Below are 19,403 nucleotides of genomic sequence, written 5' to 3'. Positions count from 1 at the left end.
AATAAATACACAAAAATTGATAAAAATAAAATGTCATATAACTTTCAAATCATATAAAGATTAAAAAAAAATTATATATTTAAACAAACTACAATATAGATTGTACGATTTTTTTTTAATGAAGTATCATGATTCTAAAAAGTTCATATATATGAAAAGTAGCATATTATAAAAGTAAAAATTTAATTATGATTGTAATAAAGTATTATTATCATATTTAAGCTAAATTCAATTTAAAGTTCATGGGACCACCCACTTTGGTGAAGTTAAGAACTAATTTTTTTAGAGTAGATTTAGATCTAAAATTCATGAGATCATCCTATGAATATTCCTAAAAAATCTCAACAACATCGCTAGCCTTATTATATCCCGATGAGTACCAGTCCACACTCATTACAATGTCGTCCAATAGCTCATCTCAATCAAAGCATCAAAACACTACGTATTAAGGGTCATTTGAAGGAGGCTATGCATATTCTTCTTACAGCCCACAACCTTATGTTCACTCTTCTACATATATTTATTTGCTACAGGTATGCATTAAAAAGAAAGCCCTTTTAGAGTTTAGGAAAGTTCACTTTCACATCAGTGAGAGGGGTTTTACATTTGTCACCCACATTTTTTACAAAATAAACTCATCAACATGTATGACAAGTGCAGAAGTTTGGTGGACACCCACAATGTCTTGAACAATATGGTTGAACCAAATGTCTTCTCATGGAATATGATCATTTCAACTTATAAAAGGCATGAACTTCCTCATCAAGCATACACACTATTTTACCAAATACAAAAACAACTGTAAAACCCGATCACTTCACCTTCTCCATCATTCTCCCTATACAAACCAATGTTGGAACTCTAAGTATGGTTTTCAAATCCATAGAAAGCTCATTAGACGTGGATTTCAATTTCATGACATTGTAATGAATGCCCTGATAGATATGTATGCAAACTCTAGAAGAATAGAGAAGGCCCGATCATTGTTTGATAGAATGCCTAATGCAAACGTGGTGTCATCGAATGCAATGATTGTAGGGTACACACAAAATGGCATTCTCGACAAGGTTTTAAGACTTTTTGAAGAGATGTCACAAAAGACCATTGTTTCACGGATTGTAGTCATCGCTAGATGTGCATAGAATGGGTTTGTTGAAAAAACATTAGAGAATTTTAAGCAAATGCAATTGGTGGGTATAGAAGCAGACTCGTCCAACTTTTCCAACATCCTCCCAATGTGTGCCAAGGTAAGAGATTTAGAACAGGGTATGGAAATTCATCACCAAATAATGGAGAGATTTTTTTTACCACATGTTGTAGTTATGACTACTATCATATACATGTATGTACAAAATGTAAAAGCATGGAGAAGGTCAAGGCCACAAGAGAAAAGGGACTTTGGGCTAGGCTGAGAAATGACAAAGCTCAAATCAATGACAAATCTACTTTCACTAAATAGGGATGCAGGCCCCCCAAAATCTTCTACATATGGTGAGATGGAATTGTAGAGGTTTCCCATGGAGGAAAGGACCGGGTTTGGGGTCCATAGTAGAAGGGAAACCATCATTATTCTCACATAGACACATGAACATGAGGGTTGCAAAATACCAGAATTTGAAGGCTACAATAAAATCTTATTATGTAACAAAGGATTGGAAACAAGGAATGGACATGGGGGATTGCAATGTTAATCAAGAAAGATTGGGAGAGCACCATAAAATTAGAAATAAAAAAACCCAAAAAAGCAATATATATGGCTCAAACTAGTAGAAAAAAGTACTATAATATGGATGGCTACTTTCTATTTTTCTTCAAAAAGTTCTAAGTTTTATAAGAAGAATGGTCTTGACAATAAAGACCCTTATGCCACTTTTAAAAAGGACATCTTGAATTACAGCTCTTTAGGAGAGATAGTTCTAATGGGTGATTTTAATGTAAGAATTGCAAACAATCAGACCATTAGCAGAGGATAACCCTATTTGGTTAGAGGAAAATGGAGATCATACATCGGAAAGAATATCAGAAGATGGGCAAGGTATTGTGTCCCACTTTGGGGTTGAACTACTAGGAGTTTGCAACTTGTATGGGTTAATCATTTGTAATGGGATGAAAAAGTGGCCGAGCTCGAGAGGTATCACATGTTAGACCTACAATGCTCACAACATGGTGGACTGCATCCTTTGTTCTCAAAGTTCTATTTCTAGACTGCTATAATTTAATGTTGGAGCATGTCCTATTAAGTTGAAGTTTGATCACATGCCACTCTTAGTGAAATTAGATATTCAAAATCAGAGGTTGCAGGAAGCAGATAACATCTTGCACAAGAACAATAATTCTCAAGGGAAAATTAGCTTGAACCAAGATAATTAGGAGCTATTTATAACTGCATTGGAGCAGCATCTTCGAATCTCACAAGTGAATAGGGAGCATATTTGCAGCAGCTAGCTCATCCCTGTAATCCATAAAGCTTTAGAAATGTGTAGAAGATCTTGGTCTAAAAAGAGGGACAACAACACTTTCCCTTCCAACCCTTGGTATGAGAAAGAGTGCAAGGAGACCAAAAAAGCACCCAAAAAGGATGAATCAAACAAGCAAAAGAAAATATCATATGAGAAGCTTATTAGAGTTAAAAAGGAGAGATATGACACATCAAGAAGAGAAGAGCTAATCTCTTTGGGAAAGCACAACCCTAGGAGGTTTTGGAAAGAACTACAACAAATTAGAAACAAGAAGTAGGAAATTAGAAACAATATTATCGACAACCAGTGGTTTGAGTATGCAAAACTCCTTTATGAGAAAATCCAAGATAGAAATATACCTCCCAGAATTAACACCTCTATTGAACTTTTCTCGGTAGAGGATATTAAGCTAGAAATAAAGAATCTAGCAAGTAATAAAGCAAAGGATATTGATGGGTTGCAAGCTGAAATTTTAAAGTGGGGCATGGAACTTCTCACTTCGCACATTCTAGATATTTTCAACAAAGTTAATCAAAATGACTTTCTAACAAATTGGACCACCGGTGTGGTCATACCTTCACACAAGAGTAGAGATATCAACAATCAATCTAACTACCATATGATTATGGTTAATCTCCTCCTTGGAAAATTATTTGGGGCATGATAAAGCACAAAATTAATTGTTGGGCTGAGAAAGAAGAAAAGAGAGCAAAAGGGTAGGTTGGGTTTTAACCTAAATATTCTATGATTCACCATTGCATCACTCTTAGACACCTTGTTGAGAAGGTTGGGATATCCAAGGCAAAGAGGCTTTTTATTGTTTTGTGGATTTCAAAAAAGCTTTTGACACTATCCCTAGAGACAAACTTTGGAAATGGATGGAGGAACTTAAAATTCCAAATGAGCTTAGAGTGGCCATTCATAGTCTTTATGAGAATGTTAGAGCTAGAATCGGAACAAAATATGGCATGTCAGAATGTTTTGGTAGTGATATTGGGGTTAAGCAGGGTTGCCCTCTCTCACCTACCTTATTTGGCTTATATATTGATAAGTTGGAGGAATGGTTAAATAAAACTTCAAAGGGAGGAGTCCAACTTGCCAAATATTTGGTGAAGTTGCTTCTCTATGTGGATGATCTTATTCCATTTGTGCAAAAAACCAAGGATCTAAGAGAACACTATAAAACTTTGGAGAGGTTTTGCCACAGAGTTGGGATGCAAGACTAAATTTATGGTGCTCTCTCTAAGAAAAAAACAAGAAGTTGACTTTCAATTTGAAGGAAATACTATTGAAATTGTGGAAGAGTATAAATACTTGGGCATAAACTTTAACAAAAAGCGAGCTAAGTGGATACAAGGGATTGGAGGACTTCCTTTTTGCTACAAAATAGGTGTAGATAGGTGGAGCTTTAGGATTGGAAAACCAAAAGGATTCTTTTTGGACTGTTGGTCACCCCTATTATGTTATATGGGTGCGAAGTTTTGGGGAGCAACCTATTCAACTACAAATGGAAGCAAATAGAAAGAATACAAAAGAACCTCATCACTAGTAACCTTAAAGTCAAATCAACCATATCATATGAGTTCCTCTTGGCTGAAGCAAGGATGTTCCTGATGAAAACCTCTGCAATTATATGTCTCTTAAGCTATTTAAACAAGGTGGGAAATATGGACAAGCAACAATGACCCAAACTGGTGGTTGAAGAGGGGCTAGCCCAAAGAAAGAAAATATGGATGAAGCAAAATGTAAAATGGTTAATTAAGTTGGACATTAACATACTAGAACACCCCAACACCAATAAAGAGAAAAAATTTCGTGTTGGAAAAATTTAAAGCGATAATATGGATAAAACAATTAGGGCCCGTTTGGTTGTCAGAATTAGAGGGGAATAGGAAAATTTGATAGCTTGAATTTGACAATTCAATGTTTGGTTAGGCAAATGAAAATTAGAATTAGAATTTAGTAATTCTAATTTTAGCCCAAAATGGGCATGGTGGAATTCCCACTAAATAGGTGGAATAGGAATAACCTCTTCCTACTCCACTATTTTGTAAACCTTATTTTATGTGGTCGGGTTTGACAATTTTTTTGGGAAAAAAAGGGGTTTGTGAAAGTCATCTTAATCATTCATCGTGTGCAAAGTGCATCCATCATTTTAAGTTGCCAAAAAATTGAGCTCATAGGGTGCTGCCAAGAAATTCAACTTTCATCCATGTGCCAAGTATGAGAAGCTCACCTTTGATTCATTTTCACAACCGGAAGTAGATGAATAACATTTTGTTTTTACTGGTTTTGGGTTTTTTTTTGGTTCTTTGTTGGGGTTTGAAATGGGCTTTTTGGGTTCTTTGCTGGGCATTGAAACCTTTCTTATGTTCATGCATTGAAACCTTTCTCTTCTAGAGTCAAAAATGTGCTCCTTGAACTTCTCACCTTAGGAGACCAATGTCATTGTTTTTCTTAGGAGACCTGCCTTCTTCCAATGATTGCTTGAACTAGGGTTACCAAAATCATCTTCTGAAGATTTAGTAGAGTAGAAATCCATAACATTTTAATGGTATGCTTTCTCTTGTTGACATGGGAAGGAGCTAGAATTACACAAGCTGAAATCCTTGTTTGTGTGGAAGGTCATGGTGTATTGCAAATTTATCATTAGGGTTGTTGGGTTTTATACCCAGGCTAGAAAAGATTCGCTACAAAAATATAGAGATTGTAGCCAGTTTTAAAGGAAGGCTTGTATAGTTATATCAAGAGCTTCATAAGGAAAAGCATTTGCATGGGTAGAGCATAAAGGATATCTCCTCAAACTAGGGGTATAAAATAGAGGATAGTCACACTAAGGGTAAGGGTTTTTTAAGTTCCTAAAAGAGATTAAAATTGATTGCAGCCACAAGGAAGTGTTATGGATATGGGTAAAGAAGCATGGCAACCAAGATGAAGAAAACAGTGACTAACTACCAAAGTAAGCCCCATATAAATGCATTTTGTAAACTTTAAGAGATGTAATTTGTACCCCTATTCTTTAGAGACATGACAGTAATCTTGTTCACCACTCCATGAAGATAGTCTTTATATATAGCTATGAAGAGTGAGGATGGTAAGGAGTTAAGAAGTATTTTTTTTTACTTTAGTTAGCTTTAAGAAAAAGGTTCCCAATCTAAAGGAAGATGCTTCCAAGAATGAAATACAATTTTGAAAATATTAAAAGAAATCACATCCTATTGAAAGTTGAACTTCATCAGTGAGCACAGTTATTGCTTTCTGTACATAGTTAGTTTGAGATATTTGTCACGAAGAAGGTGCAATCATTCCTTTGAAAAAAATCATTGAAGTTCTCCAAAAAATAGCAAAATTTTGCATCCCATCCAATGACTGCATTTTGCTGAGACAAACACATTTGTGTATAACCAATTAACTACTGTGAAGAACATAATATGAGAAAGAAAGGGCATCTATATAAAAAAACCAGGCATAGCTAATGTTTCTTAAGATTCCATTAAGATAAAATTAAAAAATGCTAAATTATTTACCCTCACCCACAATATAGGATGTCAAATTTAAGTTGCACTTCTCATCATTCCTTCACAAAATTACCAAATTTGTGAAGCATTTTAGAGCCTGAGAATTTTGTTGGATCAACCAAGTAAAAAATAGAGATTTTTAGGTTGAAAGTTTAATGTGATATTTAAGCAGTAGACCCAACTAGAATGGATTTAGTTCACTATTAGGCCACTAAAAGTAATTGTCTACAAATGGAAAAGGTAAGTGGATGTTACAAATAATAATAGCCACAATTTTCCTTCTTGTGCTTTCTATATTGTGAGCAATTTATTTAGACATTTTGAAGAAATATTGTTTGTCCTCTTCTATAATTAACAAGTTCTTCAATAAAATAGTAATTTAAACATGTAATTTTAGGAACAAAATATTGTGTTTCTAATAACAATCTGCTGTTATAAGCGAGAGATCTCTATATTAAGATGCTAGCAACTAAAAATTGGAATCTAAAAGCATCTAGAATATGGAACATGAGAGAAAAATGAAAGGATGAAATTTTCTCCCTCTTTCTTCCTTCCTGCAAGATGTATCTAGAGTTTCTCAGACAGATCTAAACAACTTAGACACCAAAATGGGCAACACACACCAATGTTTAATTGGCATCAATAATTTACTCTATCAACTTAGACAATGATCAATGTTGTGTGGAAATGAATGAATCTTAATATATTTGTTTATGGTGTGTATTAGGTGTTTGATGGATCTTGCTAATGATCCAAGGATTCATGGGCTCATTGCTAGGAAGAATAGAGTAATTCTTGCAGTTGTAACTGCTCTTGTCACCTTTGCAATATCTATTACAGCATCTGCAAAAGAAGCCAGAGGAGAGAGACATAAGCGTAGAAGAGATGGAATTCCATTTTATAAGCATATTATCCATTCAAATGAGACAAATTGTCATGATCAAATTCGCATGAGTAGGAGAGCCTTTTTTTGCCTAGAAAAAAATCTTAGGAGAAATGGAAGCATTAAAGATACGATAAACATATCATTAGAAGAACAATTAGTGATGTTACTCCATACCCTTGGCCACAATTTGAGGACTCGTAAGATTGCCCATAACTTCAGTCACTCAGGAGAGACAATAAGCCGACACTTCCAAAAGGTATTAAGGGCTATATTAGCTCTCCATGTTGATTACTCGATACTTGTTGCTCCAAATACTCCTCCTAAAATTCTTGGGAAGGACCGTTTTGATCCCTACTTCAAGGTAACTCTCTTATTCGCACATATTTCTTTTCTTCACTTGAAATTCTATAAGTTGAAATTTAATTATAAATTCACAATTTGTAGGATTGTATTGGAGCAATTGATGGATCTCATATACCTATGACTATCAATGTAGACATACAAGCTAAATATTGTGACAGGAAAGGTAATCTATCAAAAAATGTTATGGGTGTGTGTTCCTTTGATTATAAGTTCCAATACATTGTTGCTGGTTAGGAGGGGTCTACTGGAAATAGTTGTGTTCTTGCTTCCGCTCTCTCGAGATTGGATCCACTAGTAGTCCCCCATGGTATGTGGAACCATCTTTTATTTAATTATAAGTTAAGTTTACAAGAAATGCTTCAAGCTTATAACAATATACTTTACGTGTATTTGTATAGGAAAATTCTTTTTGGTTGATGTGGGATATCCAAATGTACCATAATTCCTTGTCCCTTATCAATGTACACACTACCTCATTAAGGAGTTTTGTAGATTGAATCTAATAAATACTCCACAAGAGTTATTTAACCACTAACACTCCTCACTTAGGAATACAATAGAGCGTACATTTGGCATTTTGAAGCAATGTTTTCCTATCTTGAGGTATGCAATATCGTATACAATCATGACATAAACAAAGATTGTTTTAGCATGTTGCATTCTGCACAACTTCATTATGATAGAAGATGACATTTCATTTGAAGTTCAGATTGAAGAGGATGATGAGTATGAGGGGGTAAATGTACCAATACTTGAGACACGTGGAATGATTCAGTGAGATAGAGATGATTGGGGGAGGTTCAAGATGAAATAGCAAGGAGGATGTGGGAAGACTATAGATCTTGAGATTAGTTGTACTTGAGACATATTATACATGCTATCACATATTTATGACATTTTATACATTTGGATGGTCTTTGAATGATGCATGATATTCATGTAAAAGTATTTCAATGAATGGAAAAATTTATTTTAATTATAATCTTGTTTATGTTTGTTTTCCTACATAATAATGTGGTTTTTGAATATCTTGAGGAAATATCTTAGTTGCAACACAGTGTATAGACTGTCTATTCCATGCCCATAAATTCTAACTATGATATGATCATGGAGTTCATATAAATATCTTTTATGTTGTTGTTTGTTATTTTCTTGTATGTATGTTACTGTTGAGACCTACAATTTATACTTGTATAATGGAGTTCATTGCTACGAAAATTAACTTTATAACTGTATAATGTGATGCACAACCCCTAAATAATTCTGTTAACTAGTTGACTTTTTTTTTTGCTTCTTCACAACCATATATTTGTTTGTGGTATTCATACTAGGTGATAGTGAGTGTTCTTAAATCACATCTTATTCACCATTCTCCTACCAAAGAAGCACAAAAATAAAGTGAAGGATTTGAGAAAATATGCAAATCAAATCCATGAAGCCCTCAAATACCTACACGTAGAAAACTTGTCACGAAGAAGAAAAAAACAAGAAGAGGCAAGGGTTTGCTCTGAAAACATGAAAATTGTATTCTTAGATAAAGAAAAGATTAAGAATTACAAAGAGACCAATCCTTATAAAAGGATATCGAAACTCGAAAAGGGTAACCTAATAAGTTATTAAGGTTAACCTAAAAGGTAAAAGCTATTTAATAATTACTACTTAATTATTAAATAGAGAATGCAAAAAGCGCATAGAGCAAAATCTTAAGAAGGGAAAAAAGATTATTTAATTAATGAAATTAAATTAACCTTTTTCTCTAACACCCCCCCTCAAGATGAGCAACAATGCAATTACAAACAATGTAGAAAGAACAAGGAAACTACATTGCAATGCCAAAAGCAAACTTGGGTTCTGACAACAAGGCCTGATGAGGTACCCAATCACAACAAAATCTCTACGAAATGGAGAAATAGAGAAAACCCAGTGGGAAAAACTCTACTCCAAAAAGAGATAGCTTAAAACCTTATGAAGGACTGTAGAAGCCTCCAACTAGAGGAATTGTTCCAGATAGGAACAAGAGGAATCATGAAGAGAACTAGTGAAGCATGTAGAAGCTGAAAAATCTATAAAAAAGAAGCTGCTGATTTGTAGAACCTCCTCTGAAATAGAACCTGACCAGGTAGAGAAGACTGTGATCTACATCAAATCAGGAGGCAAACAAAGACAAATAGCTGAACTGTAAAATATAGATGGTATGAAACACCAAAGCCTGAAGAGCTAATCAATCGAACCAAGGAAGCATGAGAAACAACAGAAGAACCCCCCCTAATGCAAACAAGGGTGAGGTGACAGGCAATTGAGAAAGTGGGTCAATATTGATGCAGGGAGGATGGGAGTAACTAAGGCCAATTAGCACACTCAACTACCCAAACCACCACGTGAGAGTTAACAAAATGAAAGCAAACACAAAAGAGAACAACACCAGAGAGAGAGAGAGAGAGAGAGAGAGAGAGAGAGAGAGAGAGAGAGAGAGAGAGAGAGAGAGAGAGAGAGAGAGAGAGAGAGAACAATATTCTTTATTGATGAAAATATCATCATACATGCCTAGCTATAAGGCCTTTTAGGTTACTGCTAGATACAAGATACATTCAAATTCGAGATCCAACTTCAAGTTCGGATTTCCATCAATTATATATCCTCCATTCTACCAAAAAATATGATTAAGACTCTACCCAAGACCTCTACTTATACTAGTCTAAGCCAAAGTCAGCCTAGAATGCTAAAAACTAAAATTAAATACTTAAAGAGCCACAAGTCGACCTACATCAGCAATTAAATGTCTGAAAATTGATATCTGAGCAAAATCACGATATCTCCCAGCTTCGATTGAATTAGAACTCGCACTTCAAACTATGGGTAGTAATTTAGGTCCTCTACAACCCCTTAAGCGCACAAAGGCTGATTCATCAAGGATAAGTGTGCATCCATCCCAAAAGTCAAGCACATAAAATTGTTGCACAAAACTACCAGAAATAGATACTTAGGTAGAATTGCCATATCTCCCAACTAATGAGGAATTAGAACTTGCACCTTTGATACAAGGAAGTACTCTAGGCCCTCTTCAATCCCTAAAAAGTGCATCCTCTCATTCATTAAGAATAATTAGTTACATGGTCTACAACAAGAACCCATAAACCACAAAACATAGTTTCAACAACAAAATAAAAAACTAAAAACATGCAGGATAGTAGTGTAACCCAGGATGCTCCTACATCAAATATCTCCTGCAAAATAGAAGAACCAAGAACATTGAGAGTGAGAAAGAGGTATAGACATTTATAAAGGCATGTGTCATCAACACATCATGATGCTAATGTCATGGAAGGGACACTCACTTGACAAAGGAAGAGGGCACTAAAAGGAAAACAACTATCCCCCCATGACACTTTATGATGTAGTGCAAGTACAATAAATCACAATGATGAAAAAGATCCCAAAAATGCAAGGAGAGGCACTTTATCTTAGTGTGATTGCATAAATATGCTTACAAATGATATCAACAATGATCAAAAAGGGAAAAAAGTTGATACAACAGATAAATAGCCCAAAAGAAGAGATTCCATGCCATGAAATTGATCCCTAAAACTGAAATATCCAAGATATCCACCATAGTGCAATAAAGCAAAAAATATGATAGAAAGAGCATGGAGCAAAATCTAGAAGAAAAAATAGCATTTTTGAAAAGAGAACTAAACTAGCTTTTCAAAAATATAACATTTTTGAAAAACAAAGATGGAACACTCAAGATATGCCCTCTGGAGTGAAAAATTGAACATCCAGCTTTGACTGCCCAAAAAGGCAACCAAACTGCATCAAAACAAAAAAAACTCCTACACCACTGTCTCTGCCTTGGAATCATCTTTTTGGTGCTTCTTTTAGATAAAAAAAAAGACATTCATATGCTCATGTTACGATGAAAAAACCAACAGGGCCCCTAGAAATGCATTAAAAAAAAAGAGCAACGATGGAGCAGAGGAGTCGCGACTGTGGTGACGGGCGAGAGGTGGGCTAGAGCCTCTAGTGGAGCTATTAAGTGGTGATCGCGGTGGCCCAAAAACAACAAAGCTTAATTTTTTGTGATTTTTGAGAAAAATCTTGCATTGGAGTGCGTGTAGAGGCCGTATGACCTTGTTGGGCAATTTTTTTGCCTCCCAGATCAATGTTGTCCAAATTGGACAAACTTTATATGAAAATAGGGGTTCTGAGACCTTTTGGATCCAACTGTCATGTCTGTTTGGCCTCAAAATGCTCAAAATTTCAGATACCCTCCTTTTTCACAAAAAAAAAAAAAAAAAAATTCCAAAAAAATCCAGATCTGATCTGTCAAACCCTCGTTCTCCCTTTTTCTCCAAATAAAAAACAAGCTACAATAGATATGGCTCTGACACGAAGGATTTGAACAAATATGCAAATCAAATCTATGAAGCCCTTGAATACTTGCATGTAGAAAACCTGTCACAAAGAAGAAAAAGACAAGAAGAGGCAAGGGTTTGCTCTGAAAACATGAGAATTGTATTCTTAGATAAAGAAAAGATTAAGAATTACAAAGAGATCAATCCTTACAAAAGGAGATCGAAACCTGAAAAGGATAACCTAAAAGGTAAAAGCTATTTAATAATTATTAATTAATTATTAAATAGAGAATACAAAACCACATAAAGTGAAATCTTAAGAAGGGAGAAAAGGTAATTTAATTAATGAAATTAAATTAACCTTTTTCTCTAACATAAATCACTTTGAGAAATATTAGCTTGCCACCAATCTATGTAAGACTCTCCTTTTGGTTATGGAATGGAATTTTGAATACCAACTGAAGCATACCTTAAAAATAAAGCATATTGAGAAATATCATCTTGTCACCAATCTATGTAAGACTGTCTTTCTAGTTTTGGAATGGCATTTTGAATACCAACCAAAGTAGACACATTTGAATGAATCTTCAAATGGAAAGTGCTAAGCTCAAAAGGGAAACATGTAATCCAATTTGTTAGCTTCCTCTTTCAAAAGACAAAAGATAAGACCTATGTCTCATTTGAGATGTTTGAGACTCAGAATAATGGTTTCTTGCAGCAGGAGTAGAGGCCATTCTCCAACCATTAGTCATAATGGCATCCCTCTATCATAAAGTTTTTTCAATATGAAAATTCTCATCTACAAAAGCTTGTTGTACTTGAGGCTCTATACGCATAAAAGAAAGCATAGAAATTATTTTTACAACTGTCATACTAGTGGCAACAACCATTGTGGCCTAAGAAAATTTATTCCTCCTTATATGAAAATCTCTAATAAGGTATTGATACCAAAAGAAATATGCATTTGGCTTCTTCAAGTACACAAGAGGCCATAAAAACTTAAAGCTTGGCCCTATTAATTTAATCTCTTCATCTAGCTAATTAGTTGAACATCTTGAACATGGTTTGTGGATCTAAATGTACTAGCCACATTACCTTTTCCTTGTTAGAGTAATTATTTGTTCTAACTTATTAATTAAATCACTTTGATTTAATTAATTAAGTTTCCTATTACTCTAGTTTTCTTAAGCTATCTTGTAGGTGCATATAATTAATATATTATTAATTATATTGTGCAACCCTAGCTTTTTTAGGCTTTAGTTTCCCTTTTCGGGTTTCGTGATTCCTTTATAAGGATTCACCTCTTTGTATTTTATTCATTCACTTATTGGATTATATGAGATATTGCTCTTTGCATGTCCATAAGATGGATCTGGCTTTTTGGCCTCCTTGATTTTTCCTTGCCTCTATTCTTTGCTTCATCCATGTGACAGGATTATGCATGTAGGTGTTCTTGGGAGATTAGTTTTTCACCTAATCTAACATGGTATCAGAGCAAGCTTACCGCTCGCTATTTGTGGTTTGTTGAAGCATTTCAGAAGTTGCATTTTTCAAGGGTTTCAGAAGCTTTTTATGTGGATTTAGGGGGGACCTTATTTTCTGGTCACTTTGGGCTCAAACGAACATCACCGTTGCGCTCAGAGCGCCCAAAAACCCTAGAATCCATATAAAATTTGTCCATTTTGGACACCGTTGGTCTGGGACGCAAATTTTTTTTTGCCATACAGGGTCGGACGACCTCTACATGCAGTTTGAGGCGAAAATAAAAAAAATTGCAAAAAAAATTGTTTTTGCGGCAGTTTTAGCCGCGGCGGTTAATAAGCCGTAGCGGAACCGCTAGCGATTAACCGCTGCGATCACCGCTGGCAGTCCGCCAGCGGTGGAGGGATTTTTTTAAAGTTTTTTGTTTTTTTATTATAAAAAATATAATTTTTTGCATTTTCAGAAGCCTTGGAGGTTTTTTCTCCGTAACTTGAGCATACGGACGTATTTTTTCAATCCGAATAATGCGCCGAAAAGTTGGTTCCGAGACGAAGATGCTGGTACAGGTGTTTTTGGATTTTGATGCAGTTTGGTTGCCTGTTTTGGCAGTCAAAGCTAGATATTCTATTTTGCACTCCGGGAGGTATATCTTGAGCTTTCGATCTCCGATTTTGGACTTCTTTATATCGCTGGAAATCTCTTTCTGTGCTCTTTCCAGTGATGCTAGTTATTGTTCCAGATTCTGTTCCAGGCACATCCTATTCAGTCTTTTGCGTTTTAGCATTCTGGTGGATATTCTGTTTGTTTTAGGTCCGAAGATCGATTTTGTTGCTTTAGTTGCTTCATTTTGGGCTTTACCTTCTGTTGTTTCAGCCTTATGTTTTTCTAATCATTATTGATATTCATTGTAAGCATCTTTATGCAACACATTGAGATAAAGTGCCACTCTTGCGTTTCAAGATCCTTTTCATCATTGTGATTCGTTGTACTCGCACTATTTTATAAAGTGCCATGGGGGGGATAGTTGTTTGCTGCTTATAAGCCCTCTTTCTCTAATTCCTCATGTAGTGTTGATGAAACATGCCTTTATTGGTGTTTTGTACCTCACTCTCGATGTGTTTGGCTCCTGTGTTGTAGGAGATTCTTGGCCTATCTTTTCAGCTGCCTGTCACCTCACCTGCCTTAAGGGGAGGTTATATTGTTGTTCTATGCTTCTTTGGTTGATGGTTCGTGCCTTCTATTTCCATGGAGGTTCTACAGATCAGCATTTTGACAGAGTTTTGTGGTTCTTCATGCTTCAATGATTCTGTTCTGATCTCTTTGTTCCTTCTTCTGGAACATTCTTTTCTATCTCTTTTTGGAGTAGGGTTTTTCCCATGTGGTTTTCTCTATTTCTCCTCTTTATAGAGATTTTGTTGTGATTGGGTACCTGATCTGGCCTTGTTGCCGGGACCCAATTCTCTTTCATAGTTGTGCTAGGTTAGCTTCCTCCCAAGCTTCGCTTAAGGGGGGGTGTTAGAGTAATTATTTGTTCTAACTTATTAATTAAATCACTTTGATTAATTAATTAAGTTGCCTATTACTCTAGTTTTCTTAAGCTATCTTGTAGGTGCATATAATTAATATTTTATTAATTATATTGTGCAACCCTAGCTTTTTTAAGCTTTAGTTTCCCTTTTCGAGTTTCGTGATTCCTTTATAAGGATTCACCTCTTTGTATTTTATTCATTCACTTATTAGATTATATGAGATATTGCTCTTTGCATGTCCATAAGATGGATCTGGCTTTTTGGCCTCCTTGATTTTTCCTTGCCTCTGTTCTTTGCTTCATCCATGTGACAGGATTATGCATGTAGGTGTTCTTGGGAGATTAGTTTTTCACCTAATCTAACATTCCTAGCCTCCTCGAGATTTGTATCTTCTAGCCCCTATTTTCTCAAATTAGTATTTGTCCATTTATAAAATTCAATTTCAATTGGAATCTGCCTAAGAAAAAAGAGAATCATTTATCTATCCAACTTTGTAGCATTAGTTTAAATAGAACCCATGCCATTAACCGATACTTCATTCATAAATATCTTAGTTGTAACATAGTGTATAGACTGTATATTACATGCCCATAAATTATATGTTGTTTTTTTATTTTCTTGTATGTATGTTACTATTGAGACCTGCAATTTATAACTGTATGTTTTGCTCAACAGCATGGCTGATGATATACAAATCAACAATGTACCTTCATCTTCAAATAGGGTGTTGTGATCAAGAGAGATGGAACAAAAGTTCCTTGACTTACTACAGGAGAAAGTCAAACTTGGTTGAAAAGGTGAAGGCAGATTCAAAAAAGAAGCTTGGACCGCCATTGAGTGATGCTTCAATGACGATTTGAAGCAAAATTTGAGCAAAGATAATTTGAAGAATAAACTAAAAACGTGGAAGGCGGGATTTAGAATCATGAAATATTTAAGAAACACTAGCGGGTTTGCTTGGAATGAAGCCACACAATCTATGGATGCCGAATATAGTGTTTGGAATGACCTTTTGAAGCTAAAATGCTATTTGAAGTTTTTTTTTGAGTTTAAGTTAAATTTTATCTTGTAAAGTTAATATTGAAAGTGAATTAACCATTTCTTTCATGTTGCCAACATTTTAGAGGAAAGAATTCAAAAATGCAAAAGTTTGTAAAAGGCAACCATTCCAATACTACAACGAGTTAGCCTTTATTGTGGAAAATGACATGACAGAAGGTAATACAACTTCCACATCGTAAGAAATAGAAGACGGGCACATGATGGACGAGGCCATCTATCCAGATGATGATGGTGATTTTTGTTTACCAGTTGATGATAACTTGGATGATGATTTTTCTCAATCCTACCAATCAAATACTACTACCACACAAAGAATATCACCATGGGAAAGAGGAAGAAGGCAAGCATGGTCGGTTCCATGGATAACACTTATGACGCCTTGAATAAGATCCATGAGAGCATGTCAAAGCCTTACATTACCAAAGTGGATCAAGAAGATTCTAATTTAGTTGAGAGAAAATGTATGATCCCCTCAAAGTCATTCCTGAACTTATTGAAGATACAATGATAAGGGCATATGATGCATTTTTAGTTGAAACAATAAGAGCAAAAATATTTCTGAGAATGACTATCCCAGAGAGAATCAAATACATATTACTTAAGTATGAGACTCTAGATTCTAGAAACAACACAACATATCTATGATTTTTGTTAAAACTATTTCTATTAGATACCATAACAACCAATTTTGTAATGGTTGATTATATTACAATCACCTTTAAATATGGCTACTTGATAGCATGTCTCACGACATTTTTATATTACAGTAACCTTTAATTATGGCCGCTTGATAGCATGCCTTATGATATTTTTATATAATTTTAATTATCTTTAAATACATCTTCCTTTCTTACTCCGCGACTATATACATTATGAATAAACTTCGAATATGGTTTTCCTTCAAAATATGGCTGATTGAACTATGTTGTATATTTTCTATGTTATATGAACATGTTGCCTTACATTTTGCTATGTTATATGAAAATTTTGTATATTGTTATGTTATGTCATTGGTGGTATTATGAGTTGAACAAGTGGCTCCTACTATGGTTGTAGCTCCTACTATGGCTGTAGTAGCTCCTACTAGAATCTATGTTGATGCAACTCCTATTATGGTTGTAGTTTAATCATGTTTAAGTGCATGGGTAGAGGGCATAATGGATGGAAAGGGGAGGAGCTTCAATTCTAGCATTACAAATTTTAGAAAAGACTTTTTGCAAATTAGTTTTTTGGATTAAAATATCAGGGTAGACTCCTTCAACTATACCTTACCTTGACACAACCAGTAGCAGCTATGCCAAAGCCAAATGATCATAAATAATGTCTTTTCTGTAATTGCTTTCCTTTCCATAAATGCATCTTTTTTAAACCATCAACTTATAAGGTATGTTTGTTTTGACAACAAATTTGTATCAATTTGAACTTGATAAGATTAGCTTTCTTGAAAGCAGTGTGTGTCCTATACAGGGGCCTGTTCAAGTAATGTCAATTGCAAAAAGGATTTTAAATCTGAATAAAATGCTCTAGGGAGCTGTGACTCAAACTTTCTATTCTTCGTATAGTAATCTGTACATCCTACCAGCCTATGATATTTCATAAGAAATAGAAAAATAGGATATTTGAAGTTCTGGAAATTCTTATTTTTGAAGGTACAGAGAAATAAATAAAATTCTTTGAAAGGGCATGGATCACACACAGGCATCACATTTCCTGAGATTATTCACCTTGAATCACTTTCTTGATGCTGATCAAAACATATGATAGAAAAGGTTTTTAAATTTATAAGAACACCTTCCAAGATGGTGCATTACTAGCAATCGTGGTGGTTAATGAAATGGCATTGGATTGAGGAATTTAACTAAATAGTCCCAAAAGCAATGCCAAGGCCACTCAACACACTATTCCATTAGAACTTTGAGACAACAACACATCACATGGTTCGTGACATTTGAATTTTGTTATTGTTTCCTTATTAGAATATGTTATCAGGAAAAACGTCTTTGAATGTCACCACTTAAATTTGAATGACACAATTTTAATTGTATCTTTTCAAGTTATTGTCTCATACCTAAAGAAATTACATATAACCCATGCAAACTTGTTTGATTCTACAATTTTACTGATAGGATAATCTTGAGTCTCCTAGAACTACTTATTCCTCCTATATTTGATATCATGTTTTTAAATAGAAAGATAGAATAAATTTCTCTAACCTGTAGGAACAAACACATTCTCCTCTATATATGGTTGTGTTCAGTAGCCAAAATTGCATCACCCTTACAATGAAGGAAGTTGTTATAAAGATTTAAGATTTTGAAATAATCTAGCTCTGAAATTATTCTCTGTTTAGAACATCCATTTAGAAATGTTTCTCAACCTTATTCAAATAGGTACATGCCTAAATCAGTTTCTAAAATCTGCTATTTTTGTCAAATTGAAGCTTGGACTAAACTCAAAACAAATATCAGATTACCAGGGGTTTCAAATGGGGGAAAACAAAGGTCTATGTCTTCTACAAGGCAAGTGGATTCATGTTACACAAATTTTAGAACAGAATCTGGCATTGGTGTCAAATATAGTTTTTTTCCCTCAAGTGTAGGCTAGCATGACTTAAATTACTTCTATTTTAGTACAGACAATATAAATGTTGACAAAGGTTATTGAATTTGACATTATACATGTCAACTATATTTTGTTGAGAGTTCTCAAAGACTTTTCAATTAAACCCACAATGTTCATATCAAGAAGGATACTAATATGAATTTGTCTTTATGGATTGGGACTTGCATTTTGTCAAATGATTGTTGTGCACTATACCTTCACAATGCTGCTTGACCACAAGGAGGCATATTGTCAAACAATTGGGTTATCCATGATTCCACTTAAAAAAAATAAGAATTTCCAAAGCTTTCTACAAATCAGAGAAATTTTAGCAAGTATCATAATATAAACAAACAATCTCTTGATGGTAGTGTTTTAATAATTGCTTTCATCATAAACAATATATAATAGTGGGAAGCTCACTCAATCATTACTACAGGTATTTTTGGGCATCCAAAACTCTTGAATAATTGCTTTGCGTTGTTACTGGATTTGAGTATTATCAATATAGATTCTATGAAGTAAAGAGAAAATAAGATTTATAAACATTGTTTTATGCTAATATATTTGATGTATTGTAGGGTGTATTTACATATAACAAATTTACTTTTGACCTTGTAGGGTTGATGGCTTTAATGAATGTGCCAACATGTCGATGTGGTGTTGGCCCATGTTTGTTAAAGACCTCTAATACACAAAAAAATCTCGAGCGTAAATTTTGGTGTTGCTCAAACAGGAAAAAGGTGGTTATTATAATTATTTTTCTTAAAAATTAGTGCAATGAATAATTAATTATTATGCTAAGAACTAATCAAGATTTTCTATTGTAGGGACATGATGGGTGCAGATTCTATGGTTGGGTCAGTGATGCACAAACAAGTATGGTGTGTGATGAAGGAACAACAAGTACAGTGCGTGACGAAGGAATAGAGTGTAAGTGTTGCAAGGCTCAGAGGGCTGAAATTTACTTTTAAAGATGTTTTCTTTGCTTCATAATTGCATTTATTTGTTGGGACCATATGCGAAAAAATCCATAAGTAGAACTTGTATAGGATTTTTCTAAAATGACAAAAAAGACTCATATCAGATTTGAGATCTTTTATCAACTTTATAAAATTATCTTTACAAATAAATCTTGTCTCTAGTTTTTA

General features: G+C 34.4%; 1 pseudogene; it reads left to right on the top strand.

The window, feature by feature from the left end:
- The first annotated feature begins 372 nt into the window (after positions 1-372).
- LOC149529676 (uncharacterized) lies at positions 373-13,406 on the top strand (annotated as a pseudogene).
- The last annotated feature ends 5,997 nt before the right edge of the window (positions 13,407-19,403 follow it).

The sequence above is a fragment of the Cupressus sempervirens genome, chromosome 11 (genome assembly GCF_028749045.1).
Source record: "Cupressus sempervirens isolate cs-2001-9-10 chromosome 11, ASM2874904v1, whole genome shotgun sequence".
Taxonomy (NCBI): domain Eukaryota; kingdom Viridiplantae; phylum Streptophyta; class Pinopsida; order Cupressales; family Cupressaceae; genus Cupressus; species Cupressus sempervirens.
Note: the sequence above shows the minus strand (reverse complement) of the source record. Positions and strands in the feature narration are given on the sequence as shown.